This window comes from Furipterus horrens, unplaced genomic scaffold, assembly GCF_987537825.1.
Source record: "Furipterus horrens unplaced genomic scaffold, mFurHor1.1.pri manual_scaffold_4, whole genome shotgun sequence".
Lineage (NCBI taxonomy): Eukaryota > Metazoa > Chordata > Mammalia > Chiroptera > Furipteridae > Furipterus > Furipterus horrens.
Genome location: NW_028327174.1, coordinates 151,963,922 through 151,982,809, shown reverse-complemented (window position 1 = coordinate 151,982,809; position 18,888 = coordinate 151,963,922). Strand labels below are relative to the sequence as shown.

General features: G+C 40.2%; 1 protein-coding gene and 1 pseudogene across 3 annotated transcripts in view; both read right to left on the bottom strand.

Moving 5' to 3' along the window:
• LOC150013077 (histone-arginine methyltransferase CARM1-like) overlaps positions 1-18,888 on the bottom strand; it is a 233,289-nt gene that overhangs the window by 127,789 nt on the left and 86,612 nt on the right. The gene's annotated exons all lie outside the window — the stretch shown is intronic.
• Positions 3,787-4,440, bottom strand: LOC150013080 (rho-related GTP-binding protein RhoN pseudogene; annotated as a pseudogene).

The following is an 18,888-nucleotide window of genomic DNA, read 5'->3' as shown; positions in this document are numbered from 1 at the left end:
TTAGGGTGATGTCAACAACATAGTTGAATAAGACATCACTCATTTGTGGTCCCCCCCCCCACCTCCAACAATAACAATTTGGTATCCATCCATGGAGAAAAGATCCTTTGTGAGAGCTATGGGACCCAGCATCATTACCAAGTGACCCAGGAGGATAATAGACATACAGAACCTAGTCACAGCTGGAGACCCTGCAGTGGCCCATGGCTCCAGCCCCTCTTAGCCATGGTCCAGAAACCCCTGGAAAACACTGTCTTAGAAATCACCCATGGAGGAAAGAGCCTTTGTGAACATCCAGGTTTCCAGCACAGACGTGCCAAAACATGGCTGGAGCAAAAAGGTACAGATTTGGATGCATCAGAGAGGATAGTACAAACAGTTTGACTTTACCTGTTTTACTCTTCCCCCCAGCCAATATAGCTCAGGCACAGGGAGATCTTCTCAGCCTTTGATTTCTACCACAGAAAAGGTGAAAGCACGTAAGTGAGCACCTGGCTTCCCCAGCTATACAGGCCACTGTGAAAGAGGTTCATTTCTCTCTCACCATATCCAGAGTACTGAGTCATGAGCAGCAGGACTCAGGAGATGGGAAGAGATTGGGAGAGCAGCAGATAGGACTCTTGGAGGGCATTAAAGGAACACAGATCTTACTACCTGCATCAAGACTCCATCAAGAAGTCTTTCCATAAGCCACTGGTAATACCTTTGTCTGCAGATCTCCCCCAAAGAGCCTATGGACACCCTCAGTGCTCCATGCGCCTCTTCCACACACATCTCCACCCTGTTGCCAGCTCTCTGTGCAAGTTCCCGAAGGTGGCAGTGACAACAGGAAGCTAGTGAGCACATACAGAAAGCTGGATCAAATTTGTGGGCCAGGGAAAAGCCACAAAGTTAAGCTTTAGCACCACCTTTAGGAGAACAAAGGGAGACTGTAAGCACTCAGCCTGGTGCATTGCAGGATCAAGAAAAGGGCAGTTAAGCTTAAGAATTCTACTACAAGAGGGGGCAAGAAACATGGTCAGGTGTATCTACAGATGGTCTGAGACAGTTTCAGAATCAATTAGCAGGGCTAATGGCACATTAACACCTCTAATTTGTGAAGAGTGCAGGAAGTGATGCTACTACAAATGTGAAGACAGCAACACATAATGTCCAAGAACATGAAAAATCAAGAAAACATGACATCCCCAAACAATTACAATAATCTTCTAGTGACCAATCACAAAGGCATGGAGGTCTGTGATTTACTCAGTATATCATTCAAAATAGCTGTTTTAAGAAAACTTGACGAGGTATAAGAAAACACAAAGGCAATTTAAGACAACCAAGAAAACAAGTAATGAACACAATGAGATTACCAGAGATGGAAATCATAAAAAGGAATCACACAGTAAGTCTGGAGCTGAAGAATATAATGAATGGAATGAAAAAAAAAAAAAAATGCAACAGAGAACATCAATGGCAGAACAGATTAAGCAGAAGAAAGTATCTGTGAATTAGAAAGCGAAGAAAAAAGAATTAAAAGGAGTAAACTAAGCATTTTTTGAATTGTGGAATTCCATAAAAAGAAACAATTTATGAATTATTGGAGTTTCAGAAGGAAAAGCGAGGGGGTGGCAGAAAGTTTATTTAAAGAAATAATGGATGAGAATTTCCCAAATGTGGAGAGAAATTTGAGTATCAAGTTCATGAAGTTCTTAGGTCACCAATCACAACTTAAAGAAATTCTGTCCAAGACACATTGTAAAAAAAATCAAATACAGAGAATTTTTAAAGCAGGAAGAGAAAAGAAGCTTGTAACTTGCAAGAAAACCCCCATTAGAGCATCAGCGGATTTCTCAGCAGAAACCTTACAGGCCGGGAGAGAGTGGGACAATATATTCAAAGGGCTGATAGAAAAATAAATGGTACCAATTAAGAGTCCACTACCTGGCAAAGTTATCCTTCAGGAATGAAGATAAGATAAAGACTTTCTCAGATAAACAAAAGTTGAGGGAGTTTATCACCACTAAACATGTCTTTCAAGAAATGCTAAAAAAAATTAATCAGGATGAAATGAAAGGATGTGAAGTGGTAACATAAAACATATACAAATATACAACACACTGGTAAAGGTAAGTACATAGTCAAAATCAGAATACTCTCATACTATAATATGGTGGTGTGTTAACCACTTAACTCTAGTATAAGGGTTAAAGAACAAGAACGTTAAAATGAACAATAGGTAAAACCATTTGTTAACAAACACACCATATAAAAAGAGGTAAATAAAAACACCAAATTAAAACTGAGCATAGGGGAGGAGAAAAATCGTGCAGCTTTTGTGGGAATGAAATTAAGTTTTTATCAGTATAAAACAAAATGTTATATTTATAAGCTGTTTTAGGTAAGCCTCACTATAACCATAAAGCAAAAGCCTACAGTATATTCACAAAAGATAAAGAGAAGGTAATCAAAGTATTCCATTATGGAATATTATCAATTCACAAAGGAGAACTTCAAGAAAAGAAGAAAGAAATAATAGAAGTACAAAACAGCCATAAGACAATAAGATGGCATCAGTAAGTCCTTGCCTATCAATAATTACTCTAAATGTAAATGGGCTAAATTCTCCAGCCAAAAGGCATAATGTGGCTAGATGGATAACAAAAATGAGACCTGACTATATGCTACTTACAAGAGATTTGCTTCAGCTTTAATGACACACACAGGATCAAAGTTATGAGATATTCAACTGGAAACCAAAAGAGAGCAGGAGTAGCTATACTTATATAAGAAAATATAGGCTTTAAGTCAAAAACTACAAAAATAGACAAAGAAGGTCATTATATGCACCCAACATTGTAGCATCTAAATATATTAAGCAAATAACAGGAAATCTGCAGGGAGAAATAGACAACAATACAATAATATTAGTGAACTTCAACATTTCACTATCAACAATGGACAGACCAACCAATCAGTAAGAAAACATAGGGCTTGAACTATACATGATATCAGTGATTTTCAACCTTTTTTAAAAAATCTCATAGCACACATAAACTAATTACTAAAATTCTGTAGCACATCAAAAAATATATTTTTGCTGATCTGACAAAAAATAGGTATACTTTTGATTCATTTACACCATATGTTTATTATTGTGTTGGCTGTTGTCATGTTTTTATTTGACACTCTAAGGAAAAAAAGGTCAGTGCCCCTAACCAAATAGTTAGTGAGTGCATGTTTTAAATTTGTTTTCCATGAGCATGGGCTTTATCTGGGGACTATTGGAGGAAGAGAGGGAGGGGCTAGGATTGGTGGGTATATAGGGGGAGGGGTTTCTCAGCTGCTTTTTAATTTAATATATGTTACCTGGAGATTAGGATGAGTGAGAACAGCTGCAGAAGTGAAAGCAGAGGAAAAGGGAGGGTCATGGAATGGATATTTTCCTTAGGGAAGGAAGCCAGGGCCAGGGTATGGGGACTGGAGCAGGGAGAGAGGGCACCCTTCATATACTCAACCCAGGGCACTGGTTGACGCTGGCTTCCCCAAACCGCCTGCCCTCTTCCAGCTCCTGGCCCACATGCCTGCCTTGTTAGGTGCCTCTACCTCCTGTGGAGAGGAGGGGGATGGAGGTGTGGGGAATAGTGGCACCCTCTGTCTCGGCAGCCCTAGCCAAGGAGAGGTGCTCACTCAACCTGCCCTGAAGTCCCAGCCAGAGTCATGTCAGGATGCCAGCATGCAGGCAGGGGAACAACTGTGCTCTTCATCAGCCCCCCTGACACTCTGCCCTTCCCCAGCTCCTCACATGAGGTCGCAATTCTTGGCTCCCTCGTTGTGCATCTTGCCTTCATTCTCATTTCCCTGGTTGGCCATCCAGCCAGTTGAGCGGATCACTGCAGTACCTGGTGTAAGTCAGTACAGCACAGCTACCTATGTCCACGGCCAAGGAAGGCCACTGGGGCCACCTGGAAGACATCCCTGCTGCTGCGTCCAGAGGACCAGGAGGAGCACTCCACGTAGAACACAGCGCCCACCTGCCTGGCCAGCACAGTGCCCTACTCATGTGTAGCGGATAAGCCTCTGTGTGGACAGCTCCCTCAGTGGGCCAGGCTGGTTCACAGGTCCAGTTTACAGCCAACCAGTATAACCTTGGCATTGAAGCAAAACGTGTGAGTCTCTCCTTGCCACTTCTTGAGGATACTGTGAAGTGTTTCTCGTTGGCTAAGGTCAAAGCAGATGAACACAGCATGTGAATTAGGATAGGCCAGGGCCAAACATTATCATAGTAAGAGGAACCTGGTGTCCCACATATTGAGCTCAATACAGTACTTGTCTATCTCAAAGCTCACGGTTTAGTTCTCAAACACGGTGGGCAAACACCTGCAGCAGCACTGTCTTGCCTCACTCTATGTCCTCCAACACCATGATCTTGCAGCTGCCGCTCTGCCCCTCCATGGTCCCGGCTATGCAGTGGCCTCCCATGAGACACCCCTTCCTGGCCATGCTGCCACCTCCCCCACCGCTGCAGCTGCAGCCACAGTAGCTCAGTGCTGACACAGGCATCTCCAGGTAGAGGGTCAAGTCCCCACCTTGGGCCACGGAGTCCCTTCTGTCCTGCCTCTAGGCCTTAAAAATTCTTGCATTATACTGGTTGACAATCTCTGGTACAAAAGTATATAGTGCAGAGGCAAAGAGCTCTTATTCAAATTAGCCTATCTGGCTTTCAATTTTGGCTCTTCCATTTTCTACTTGGGTGATCTGGGAGGAGTGACTTAACCTCTCTTTGTCTCCATTTTGTCCTTTGTAAAATGAAAATGATAAAACCTATCCCCTAGGGCTGTTGAATAAATAAATATACACATACAGGGGTGGGCAAAAGCAGGTTTACAGTTGTGAGAATGCAAAACACAGAATTAATAAAGCGATTGTAATAATCATAGCCTGCATGTCTTTTTCCTTACGAACAACTGTAAACCTACTTTTGCCCACCCCTGTATATAAAATATACTAAGTACTCAGTGTTAGCTCAGGCTGGAAACGATTTTATTTTGCTGAAGGAAAATGAATAGATATAAGTGTGAATTTTATCTAAGCAGTCCCTAGGGCTCCCCTTCACTGGGGATCTGTTTCTTTCACACTGACAGAATGGTAGGATGGCCCGTTCTGGGTTTTTCTTTGAAGGTCTAGCATTGAAATTCACACCAGCACTATGGAAGGGAGGCAGGAAAGCCAACTTTCCTTGAAAGGCTGCATGCCTCAGAACAACCCAAGCCAAGGGCGCCAGAGTGCTGGCGGTGAGTCAGCTCCTTATTAAAAAGCATCCATTGATCACTTGTGGTGTGCTATGCACAGAACAAGGCTGGGGGTGGGGGTTACAATCAAAATTAGAAGTCAGACTCTCACCCTCAAGGAATATGTGAACACACACACACACACCCCAACACCTACAGAGCAATGTAGTGTTACATGTAAAATGATGTAGAATAATTTGTATTCAAAACCCAAGGAGACAGAGTGGTATGTATTCACTCCATCAGGGAAGCCTGTGCTTAGAGGAGGTGAAAGGTGGGCCAGTAGGAGGAATTTGGACAGGCAGAGAGGAAGGAAGAGGGAAATGGCTTGAAGCAAACCTCCCGGCAGGGAAATTTTTGAGTCCCTGTGCAGGCCAGGAAGTGGCCTGGTTTTCCAGTGTAAGGGGCAGAGATAATGCCTTATAGAGAAAAATTAAAGCTGAACAGAAAGACCACTTGGTGATGTAATGTTAAACGCGAGCTTGGATTTGTCATTTCATTCAGCAGGGAGTCTGTGTGGATTTTTGAGGAGGGTCTGATGACAATTTCAGCAATTTTCTTTGCTTTGGTCCTGCCATAGATTTAAGAATTGGCTTTTTTTTTTTTTTAAATCAGTTCCATCAAGATTCACTAGATTGCAACCTGTATAAGGGAAGGAAGCCTGTTTCTGGTCTGGTCTGCATCACCCAGGACAGGGTCTGAAACATTGTAGGAGCCAGCCTCTACTACAATGAATAAGTAAAAATCTCCTACTTAGTGATTAAATGTTAATACATGTAAAGTGCTTAGAAGAGTGCCTAGCACAAAAGAAGCTCTAGAAAAGTGCTGTTGTTCTTCCTCTTCCTCCTCCGCTTCCACCTCCCTAACCCCCCCCCCCCCCAAAAAAAAAGGCAGTATCAGACAGAGTATGCATCACAGCTCCGTGAATCCTGCCCATTGAGCCAGGGAGGCCGAGCATCACCATGCAGGCTGTGCACTGCACAAACAGTTACAGGCATGATGAAGAGGACAGTGTTGTTTGGGATTGTTTTGCACAGCAGCCCTGCACAGGCAAGACTTTCGTGCCATAGCCCACTTGCAAGTTCCTTTCATGTTTCAGAATTCTAGAATAACCTCAAAAACCCTTCCTGCTGTCAGAGCAGAAGACAGATCAAAGAGTGGACAGAGCAGAAAGAGGCTGTATCTGTGCAAAAACGAGAGAAGTACAATAATTCCCAAAGTAACTGGCAGCTGCAGCAGGTGTTTTTAAGTGTATTGGAAGAAAAGGATCCTCCTAAAGGGTTTGCAAAAAGGAAGATGGGGAAGATCACTACTTTAAAAGCTTGAAATTGAGTGACTGCAGTCAAATCACAGAGAAAGCTCTGTAATTGGTATAAACACCTGACTCAAGGGCGTGAGTAATCAACTTGGCGTGGAACACCACAGGATATGATCAACATGGGACACCACAAGACTCACAGGTGATGTAGATTCAGAAAGACTTCAGGAAACAAACTGAAAAGGATCACCGCTGTTGCTAAGGAATTTACCACTTCTTTCTGGAGGTCAGATCAGCTGAATATCACTATTTATTATTATAGTTTCAATGTCTGTGATTTCTGCATTCCATAAAAGAAAACAACTTAAGAGAACTGTATACCATTAAAATTATATGGAAGCTCCAGTTATGCACAATGTGTTGCATTGTTAGCTTCTGTTTTTAGGGCCTGTGTTAAAGAAATTCCATAAGTAAGGATAGGAATATAGCTAGGTGGTCCCCAGGTGATAAGCCTAGTTAAGATTCTAGTTGGTAGCCAGATCGGGTAGAACAAACAATCTTACAAAGAGGTAAGGGTAAGATTGGTTTTCACGTGGAAGTAATGCAAACACAGAAGTGTCAATTACCATATATCATACCTTGCTTGCAAATGACATTGCCAAATTGTGCACATATTTTACAATGACTTCCATTTAATAGAAATTCACCAACGGCAAGGTAATATTGGCCATAGCTCAACTGGGTTCCATTACAAAGATAAAGAGTGGAAGCTCTCCCTCTGTGGCAGCTGAGCAATGTGAGAAGAGGAAAAAGCAGAGGTGCTGCGAGGGTGATGGGGAAGCTAGACTAGCAGTGCTGCAGAGCCATGGTGGGCGGCGGGAGACTCACAGAGGGGCGTGGATTGGCCTCGCCATGGCAGTCCCAGGTGGGCTGCTCTTCCTTTGAGCAAATACCCTGAGCATTTCAAAACCCCAGAAGCAGTACTGCAAACATCATGATGACAAACTGTCCCTGCTGTGCCTCTCTTACAGCTATAATCACTGTGCCGTGTGTGTGATAGTCACTGGGGCCCACAGCCACCTCTCTGCTAGACTCCCTGCTCCTGGAGGGTGCAGCTGTGTCTGGTTCATTTGTGGACCTCCTGTAGTGACAAGCTCAGCACCAGGCCCATCGGGGACACTGAATCGTGTGCTGGGCTACCCACATCACACCCATTGTCTCATTTAGCCCACCAGCAGTCCTCGGTGGTATGTACTGGAATTATCTTCATTTCCCAATGAGGAAACTGAACCTTAGAAAGATGAAGTGACTGTTGCTAAGTTACAGAGCTAACTGGTGACAGAACCAGGATTCACACCATAAAAAACCCTCCTGTTTTTAATTACCATACAACCTTGCCTCTAGATCAGGGGTTGGCAAACTATTTTTGTACAATCTACAAGCTCAGAACAGTTTTTACATTTTCACATAGTTTTTAAAAATCAAAGCAAAAATACTATTTTACAACAAATAAAAATTATATAATATTTTAATTTCAGTGTCCAAAAGCTAAGTTTTATTGGCGTACAACCACATGCATGCTTTGCCGTGTTGTCTCTGCCTGCTTCCATGCAATAGTGGCAGAGCTGAGTAGTTACAACAAAGGCTGTGTGGCTCATAAAACCTAAAATATTTACTAGATGCCCTTTAAGAGAAATGTTTATTCACCCCATCTCCAGATACACCACTGGAAAGCAGACATGCTTCTCCGCCCAGCTGTGCAGGTAAACCGGCACACAAGGTCAGAGAAACCGTGGCACACTGAGTATCAGCTCAGCTGGAAAGCGCCTCCATCAGGAGGCCCTGGACACGACCTGACCATACCTGGAACCGGTGAGGTGGTACCAGGCACTTGGCTCAGGTCCATTTACTGGCAGAGGAGGCTTAGCTAAAGGTCAATGAGGATACTCAATAAACCATTGATTGATCTGGTCATCTTGTAAGTTATAAGGATCTCGTGCATGACTGAGCTCTGCAGATGATATGAAAATCCCATTAAGCCTTGAGTCAGCAACCTCTTCACCTGCTGAGCTCTCTGTGGAGATGCCAACAAGTTGCAGAATTGACAGATTTGAGTATCACCACCCTGTGCTTGGGATGCTAATTGAACAGTGACATAGCCAAGAGGCACACAGCAGAAAGGGAGGGGGTAGGCCAGATGCCTGCAGAGTCCTGTATGTGCAGGCTGAGAAGGGCCTGGTCGAGCTTTCTCTTAGCACAGCCAGAAGAATTCAGTGGAAGCAGCCAGACGGAGCCCTAAAGGCAAGAAACGAGCCTGGAGCGGGGGGTGGGCTCAAAAAGAGGGGAGGAGACGGTCACTGCTTGCCCCTGTGTTTTATGGGCCTCTTGCCAGATGGTCAAGGAAAAGGACACTGATGCCCAAGTAGAGGCTGGGGCAAAGTGGTTATCACATCAGTTCTTACTAGATATTCCATACAGGTTTTCACTAACTGTAACCTGGGACTCCACAGTCACTGTCCTGCATGATGGCTACCCTGAAATTGTGCAGCATCAGAAAGGGGAAGGTAGTATAAACCACATCCTTAAAAACAGTGATAAAATAAATAAATCATAGGTCTTAGGGCCAGAATCCTCTGGCTTGAGTCTTGTATCTGACACCACTACTCACTGCATGATCCAGATCAGGCCACTTAACTTTTAGATCCTTGGTAAACTCCTTTGCAAAATAGCTTAAAGAATTAATTTATCGGTTATATATCCTGTATGATGCGAAGTTAGGTTTGTTTGCATATAAGAAAAAAAACCCAAATAACAGTGACTTAAATGAGAATGACTTATTTTCTTTCACATAAAACAAGTTCTGAACAAGGCAGATCAGAGCTGGTACAACAGTTCCATAGTCGTATGGACAGAGGAACCATGTATCATTCTCCTCTGATGTGCTTAGAGCATACTCGGCATCCTCAGAGTAGCCTGTAGTCACAAAGAGACCACAGCAGCTCCAGCAATTATTTCTACACTCCTAGCAGCAAGAAGCTGAAAGGGGCAATGGATAAATGGCATATTTCTTATCTGAATCAGTCCTGTTATGGACATTTTTCAGAAACCCTATACAACAATGTCAGCTGTCATCTTTAGGTGCACATTTTAGCTACACTTATTGCCACCCCTAATAATAGAGGACTTCTGATAGTGTGGAAGAAGGAGAGAATAGACTGAAGAGGCAATTAGCAGTCTTGGACACAAACACCTCAGGGGCTGATGACATTGTTCCCAAATGACCTAATGTATATGAAAGGATATTGTAAAGCTGCAGGGAGTCATGCAAACAAAATTCACACTCTTTTCCTTCCCATAAAAGGCCCTTCACAACTGGGCTCCTTTGTGCCTGATAAGCCACATCTCCTTCCACTCCCCACTGCCTTACACTTGGTGCTCACCACAGTGAATAGGTGGCAGTTCCTTGCGTGGACTGCTGCCATACCCCGAATCTAGTCTTTTTCACTCTTCTCTGCCCAAGCCAGGTATCATCTTCTGGAAGCCTCCCCAGAACTCCAGGTTGAGTTAAGTGTCCCTTGGCTATGTTTCCACAGTGTCCCATGAGCATTACATTTCATCTTCTCCTTATTGCCTTGAAATAATCAGTCTGTGCCTTTATCTTTCCCTATGGACCTGTTCCGTGCAATAAAATAGCTACCAGCCACATATGGCAACGGAGTCCTTGACATGTGGCTAGTCCATATTTAGCTGTTTCAAAAACACAGTACAAAACAAGAATATAAAATATCTCATTAATAACTTTCTATACTTGTTTTATGTTTCCATGTTAACATTTTGGATTTATTGGGTTAAACTATACTATTAAAATTAATTTAATCTGTTTTGGGGCTTTAAAATGTGTTTATTAGACCACTTAACATTCCATGTGAGGTAAGAATTCTGGAGGTGGGGATTGGTGATGGTTTCAGAAAAACAGGAATACCTGTACTCTTAATACCATTGAACTGTAAGCTTTAAACATGGTTAAGGTGGTGAATTTTATGTGTATTTTTAATTAAAAAACAGAAAAACAGGTATATTTTTAAAAATTACCATATATGGTTTGCTTTGTGACTCACATTGTATTCCTATTGGTGGGTCCTGCTCGGAGCAGCAATTTCGAACCTTTGTGCCACAAGAACTTGTAAAACACCCGACTATTTAGTCAGGGGCACTGACCTCTTTTCCCTTCAATTGTCAAATAAAAAAAATGACAACAAACAATACAACAATAGTTGCCCGATGTGAATCAAAATTACACCTATTTTTCAGTCAGACTGGCAAACAATATATTTTTTGGTGTGCCAAAGAAATTTAGTAATTAGTTTACATGTGCCATGAGATTTAAAAAAAAAATAAGGGTTGAAAATGACTGCTCTAGAGTATAAGCTCCTGGAGGGAAGCGACTACATCTCGTTGATTTTTGTGTCTAAAGTCTGCAGTGCCTGTTTGCTCAGTATTGATTAGATAAAGTCATGTATAGGAAAAAGTCTTTGATAACAAAATGGCAAAAGCAGGTGAGAGGGAAAGGTGATAGCAGTAAAGGATGAGGGCCTGGCAGAACCAGAATGTACCTAATTTGGGGCAGTGAGAAAGTCTTGGATGAAATGATGTGGCTGGCCCTGTTGTGCGGTGGCTGGAGCGCAGCCCCCAGAACCTGGTTCAAATCCTAGTACTGCTATTAACCATTGAATGACCTTGACACATGACATTCACCTTGAGCCTCAGTTTCTTCATCTGTAACCCAAAGATGATTATAGCACTAACCTCATCACACCTCAAGGAAAAATAAAGGAGATTCTCTTGGCACAGTCCCTGAAGCATATGAACTATCAATAAATGTTAGTTCTTTTATTAGCTTTCTGGGCCTGTCGTGAAGAAAATGCAATCTTTAAAACGTTGCCCAAAGCCTACCTGCATTAAATCTTTTCCCTGTTCAATATTAGAACAATTTTTAATCTGAGATGACAAAAATAATTTGAGCTGGCAGATGGCATAGTGTTGTCATCAACTTTGTTGCCTAGAATGGAATGGATTATACATAAACGCGAGCACACTCTTTCCTTCTTTGGGAAAGCACTTGACTGTAAGGTCTGTTGTGTGTTCTGTAGTGTGAAGAGGCCCTGCACACTGGCGTGATGGCACAGCAACCTGGGCAGGCAGATGGGTCACACCGGTGGAATCAGATGGGACAGGCAGGTTATGCTTCCTGACACCCAATCACCAAGTCTCCGTAGCTTAAAACAACATTTGCTTCTCATTTTTGCTACATGTTCACTATAGCTTAGTGCAGGGTTTTGCTTCATTTTATTCTCATTAAAGGACCCCCTCTAGAAAGGGCCCAGGATTGTCGCTGCAAGAGGACAGGAATGTGGTGAGTCCTACGCTGGCTTGTAAAGACTTTAGGCTGAAATGACACATTTTTCTTACTCACATTCATTGCCCAAAGTAGGTCATATGTCCACACCTAACTTCAAGGGAGTAGGGACATGGGATCCTCTCAACAGCTGGAAGGAAAAGCAGAAGGAATACCCTCGAGCAGCTCTGAAGACAGCCACTGCCAGAGCAGAGAGATGGTCCCACAATGGCAGAGATACGATGCCACCCAATGTCCCAAAATAAAATTCTGGGATGCTAACAAAATACTCCTCGATTTCACATCTATAGAAAGCAATGAAAATAGAAATGATTCACTGCTTCTTTTAGAACTGAATTAGTAAAATTTATAATACCCGATTATGTTAAGGTTTCAGTGAAATGATATACTCAAACACTGCCAGAGTCATCAGAAATCAAAACATGTTTTTTAAAAAATGATATTAGTTTCAGGCATACAACATAGTGATTCAACATTTATAAACCTTATGAAATGATCCCCATGATAAACTGAGCATCCATCTGGCACTATACTGAGGTCTGTCCAGAAAAAGTCCAGCCATTGTTAATATAATGAGACCAGTTTGTACGATATTGATGTAACCTGGCAACCAAGAAGAGTGGACTGGAATGCGCATTTGTGAACACTGACAACTTCACTGTACTAGTCAGCAGGGGCAGTAGATGCCATAGAGTAAGCATGTGTACTGTGTGGCCGTTGCATTCAAAATGAGTGAGTAGAGCGATGGATCTGCATCACATTTTGCATTAAGCTTGAACATTCCTCTGTGGAAAATATTTGGATGATTCAGAAGGATTTTGGGGATGATGCAATGAGTGCAGCACAAATAAAAGTGTGGCACAAATGCTTCAAAGATGGCTGAGAATCTGTTGAAAGTGATCCGTGTTCTGGAAGGCCTGAGAATGTTGAACATGTATGGGCTGCAATCAACAAAGATCAGCTACTGACAGTGTGAGAACTAGAAACTGATCTGGGGATTCCAAAAACTGTGTCCAAGATTTTGATGCAGGAATTTGGCATGAAACACGTTGTGGCAAAATTCACTTTGCTGCTTCTGCCACCAGAGCAGAAGCAACATCGTGCTGTAGTTGCTAATGACTTGATTCAAACTGCTACCAATGAACAATTTCCTCAACAACATCATAACTTCAAAGGGGACTGAGGCATCATTGTCCTAGGTACGATGTTTCTTATATTTTGTATCTTCTCCAATAAATGTCTCTATTTTCCATAGTACACAGCTGGATACTTTCTGGACAGATCTCGTACATAGTTATTACATTTAAAAGATGGTCTCTCTGTGAGAAGATGGATTTTTTAATAGTGCAAGCTCATGGTAGGTGCTCAAAAACATTTATTGTATAAATACATTTAAAAAGATAAATGAAGAAAAGATAAACAGTAATAAATGAATGCTGAATTAAGAACATAAACATGAAGGAAATCACCTCTCTTAAGAACCCTGGCTAGATGACATTAATAACTAACGAGAGACATAATTTTCAGGCTTACAGTCTCCTGGGATCAGTTCTGTCTGGGCAAGACAGATCTAGCAGCCACAGAAATTCCCATTTCTTCCTTGATGTCACCACCACACAACAGTCTCTTGCTTTCATTTCCTTTTCCCTCTCTGCCACCTCTTCTTGAGTTTTACCCTTCCCACCCCCAAGACTGGTTCAGGACAGGGTCTGAGTTGGAACACGTGCCTATAAGAAAGAGCAGGTTATTTTCCTTCAAACACCGGGAATACAAGATAACGGTGATCTTCCCTCACTGTGATCTTCCCTGTTCTCTGAAGGATCTGCTCTAAACTCAGACCGTTTAATGAAATCCCCAGTGAAGGCCAGATCTAGGTTTTCCTATGCAACACAGACCCAACTTGATGTAAATACACAAGACTGCCATGGATGGTTGTACAGGATGTGCACTGCATAGCCCTGGGGCTGTGTTACTTATCAAAAGCATCACAGACACTTATATATTACAATTCTTTAGCAAAGGGCACTAAATGGTCTTATTTTCTAACAGAATCAGTATATCATGATAACTTCCTGCGTTAAGGAAGATTTTTGTTTGTGTTTTTTCCTAGTGTGGGCAAAGTGTTATGTGGTCTTGGGGGGCTCTGTAGGATGTCCCGCAAGCACACACATTAGTCCTTGCCCTTTCCTCTATGGTTCATTCTGGAAAGACGTGACACACACGAATCCTTCATGGGTCAGACAGGTTACATAAACAGGTGAAGCAGACCAATGGTATGACTCTTTAGAAAGTAGAGGGAATGGTTAAGAAACTGAAGTGGAGAGAATACACCTAGTCTAAAGGCCTTCAAGCTTAATTTAAAAACAAAATTACTCTGTAGGGTAAATGTAATTCAGCTTCTGATAAATTCATTCTCCTGGTCATTAGTTTGCAAACTGTAGTTCTTGGTTAAATAAGTGATGGAAATAAAAAAAGAAGAAAAGAATGCAGTTTATTTGTTGAACCTTAATTTCCATCCTTATTTCCAGAGTCAAATCCATAGGAACCTCAAAAGGTTTGCAAGTTAGCATTCTCAACCAGGGGTGATTTTGCTGTCCCCGAGGAACATCTGGCAATGTCTGAAGACATCTGGTTGTGACAACTGGGAAGAGGTGTGCTGTTGGCATCTAGTGAGTGGAGGCCAGGGAGGCTGCTAAGCACCCTACAGTTTACATACGACAGCTCCCAACCACAAAGAACTACCCAGCCTAAAAGGTCAGTAGAGTTACTGTTTAAAAATTCTGGCCTAAGTAGTTGTGTGAGAATTTAAAAGGCAGAGAAAAGAAAGAAGACCTTTACCTTGATGTAAAGAGAATACTTAAACACTAAGCAGTACCTATATACAGGTTTGGATTATAGTAGTGAAAAAGGGTTAACCCCTTTCTGGACCCTGCAGAGTGAAAGGGAATGACCAAGATATCAGAAGAACTACAGGCAGTACTGGGCAAATACTGTTTCAGTTTCTCATTCTGGGGACTCCCCTAGGCACCCCTCCTCTCTTCCTCGCCCACACATTCGTGTGATGGTCAGTGCCATGCACACACTGCAGGCACCATGATTGTATCTGTGAGTTGCTGGGAATATGTTTCATTAGCACACGAACTATTGGAGAAAATGTTTTGACATCTTACATTTTTTCCTCAGGGAAACCTTTACCCATGTTACTATTCTTGCTGCTGAATACAGATGTTAAACTCTATAACACTACTTGTTAATAAAAAGGCTGACTATTACGCTTCAGTTATACTGTGAAATTTGAAAACTGGTCTGAACATATACCTCCTGCAAGTAACTTCAGTAGAGTGGTTTCTGCATTTCATGCTTCCAAAAGCAGATTTGAGCTCAATGTTGATGTATGATTGCTGCGGACTACACATCTCAGTAGATCTGGCAGTTTTTTAACTTGGCAAACCAATACGTTGTCTCATCAATAAATTATTTGTAAGGAATCCCCTTCCCCAAGAGGGGTTTAATATAGCACATTGCCTCTTCCTATATTGTCTATGACTCCATAGAGACACACTAAAATGTCCTGAGATGACATAAACCAAAGTAGTTTGGGGCATCATTACCTTCCATGGGAACCACAGGGAGTCTTCTCTTACAAAAAGAAGGTGGGAAGATTGGGGGGAGGAAGGCTCTAGCCTGGTAACAAAGTGGTCAAAAAACAGAAAAGCCAATTAAAGGAAATATTATATACCTAGCACCGAGCACAGTGCCTTAACAGTTGAGGGTTTTGAACACAAAATAAATATTTTTAACTGAATGAATTATGGTACAAATAATGCCTCACATTTTAAAACTTTCCATTGAATAGTATATCTAGAAGCACTTTTCAAAAATAAGCAGAGATATATTTTTTTAAAACATCTGCATGGTATTCCAAATCACCATTTTGGTTGTTTTCAGTATTTTACTGTTGCAAACGATGAGTCAGTGTTAATATTTTACTGAATTTCATTTCTCCTATTTATGAGAATGTTTGTAGGTTAAATTACTAGAAATGAGATCAAATAATGGGCCCATTTTAATTATAAATGTATTGCCGAATTGCCCTCTATAGGCTATTACAATCTATACCCCACAGGGATGTATAATAATGCCTATTTCCCTATCGCATCACCAACACAGTGCATTAACATTTTTTATGAATAACTAAATTTAAATATTTTAAAAATAGTTAAACAATTTCTTTTGTATTAACCTATTATATGGTATATTCCTTTGACACTCCCCAGAGAGCTAAAGCATTTGAAAGTTCTTTAAAGAAGAATAGGGGGCTGAAGGGGAGAATGCAAATAGTAATGTTGAACTCTGACTGGCCTATATCAAATAATTTTATCCTGCTTTTCTAAGAGCTGTTAGCCAAATACAGTAAAGCCAAATTATAAAAATTCTCCTGTTCAGCTTCCTGCCATTGCTATCAATTTTAAGACAGCATTTCAATGTAGCCTCAGAACTCCTGATCAATGCACCTCGGATGACCAGCAGGTATATTAACTTATAGGTAAATGAGATTTGTTTCCTGGAGAAATGTTTATAGCTCTTGATATTTGTATGTACACTTCCATCTCTGACTTTTTAAAAAAACTTTTATTATGAAGATTTTCAAATGTACATAAAGTACATAGATTGATATAAAGATTCCTATCATTAGGATTCAAAACTTACTAAGATTTTTGTCAATCTTAATTCATTTCTACTGCCAAGTATATTTTGTTTCCTTGGCTAGACAGTCTAAAGCAATCCTAGACATAATGTCATTTCATCCATAAATATTTCAGTATTATGCAGATATATTGTGCATGTGTTCAGCAGGAAACAGGGACCAGAGAATATAGTTACTGTAAAAAATACTGAGAGTAGGGAGGCAAGCTGGGTTTAACTTAAGTATGAGCTTTCCTCATAAAAGAAAACTTGGATTTTTACTTTTTGCTTTCTTGAGCCATTATCTGAAGCATAACCTCACATATCCTCAATAGAATATCAACTTTCATATTGCAAATGGTCATAAACAACTATAACAGACAAATCCAGTTAGAGTTGGTAATTCCAAACCTCCACTCTCAATGACTGATAAGTAGATCAAGAATCATTAAAGATCAATCAACTTGACCTAACATATTTAGAGAACAGTCCACTCAATAATAACAGAACACATATCCTTTTTAGGTGCACATGGAACATTCACCAAGATATACCAAATTGTCAGCCATAAAGCAAACTCCAATAAATCTGAAACCACTGATATCATACAAACCACATTTTAATTCACATTACAGAAGAACTCAACAAAGATACAGGAAGCAACCTTGGAAAAATCTCCAAATGTTTGAAAATTAAACATAATTCTAAAGAATTCATGGATCAAAATAAATTCATAGGCCAAATAAAAAATAATACAAAGTATTTTGAATTATAAGACAAGGAAAACACAACATACTAAGTTAATGGGATGCAGCTAGAAGAGTTTACAGAAAGAAATCTATAGCAGTAAATACAAATAATAGAAAAATGAAGGATCCAAATGAATGGTTTAAGTGTCTACCTTAAGATGTTAAACAGAAAAGACTAATCAGAGAATCAAAGTAATGAGAAGGAAGAAAATAAAGAACAGGAATCTATAAAGCAAAAAGTGGACAAAATAGAGAAAAATGAATGAACCAAAAAGCTGTTTCATTGAAAGGATCAATGAAGTTGATAAGCTTCTAGGTAGATTAATAAAAAATATATTATCAATATAATAAATTGGAGAAAAATCATTACAGATCATACTGGTATAAAAGAATATTATGAATGGCTTAATAGCAACTAATTTGAAAACCTAGATGAAATGAACAAATTCCATAAAAGACAAACAATTAAAGCATATTCAATAAACAGAAGATATATTAAATAGATTTATATGTATTAAATAAATTGACTTTGTAGTTAAAATCTTCTCCCAAAAATTTGGTTTTTAATTTTATAAATGTTTAAAGAAGAAATGATGCCAAATTCTATACAAAGAATTCATAAGAATAGGTTAGAGGAACATGCTCCTATTTTATAAGATCAATATTACTCTGATACCCAAATCAGACAAAGACCATAAGAAAACTACAAAGCAATACCTAAGAAACATGGACACAAAGTGCTTTATAAAATTCTAGGAAATCTAATTTAGCACTACATAAAAAGGATAATACACCATCACAAAAAAAGTTTAACTCAGAAATTCAAGGTTGTTTCAACACTCAAAAATCAATCAGTTTAATTTATCATATTAGCAGCCTAAAAATAAAAATGACAACCATTTTCATTGATTCAGATATAGTTTCTATCTTGAATTGAAACAGAGTTTAAGGTAGAAACTATTAGCAAATTAGGGATATAATGGACTTTCCTCCACCTGATAAAGGATATCAATAAAAATACCTACAACTACTGGTGAAAACTGAATGCTTTTCCTAAGATCATGACAGGGTAAAGATTCCTACTCTAATTTTTTCTCTGCAACATTGTACTAGAGGGCCTAGCTGGTGCAATGAGCAGGAAGAAAAACAGATAATAAAGGAAAAAGTAAAACTGTCTCAAATCACAGATATCATTTATGTAAAAAATCCTAGGGCTCTATAAAAGAAACCTACAAGAACTAAGTGACTAAGCAAGACTGCAGGATTAAAAAAATCAACTTTATATCCAAAGCAATGGATAATAAATATACAATACTAAATTTGGGCTGTGTGATAAAAAATGGGATATTTGCATGATACCAAAGGGCCTTCACCCAGATTCCTTATTATTTATATCTAACAGGGAAAACATAGTAACTTCAAAGTGGAAAAAAGAGAAAATACCTTGACCTAGTGATCAAAATTCATACTATCAATGAGGGATAGATACCCCTCACTGCTTCC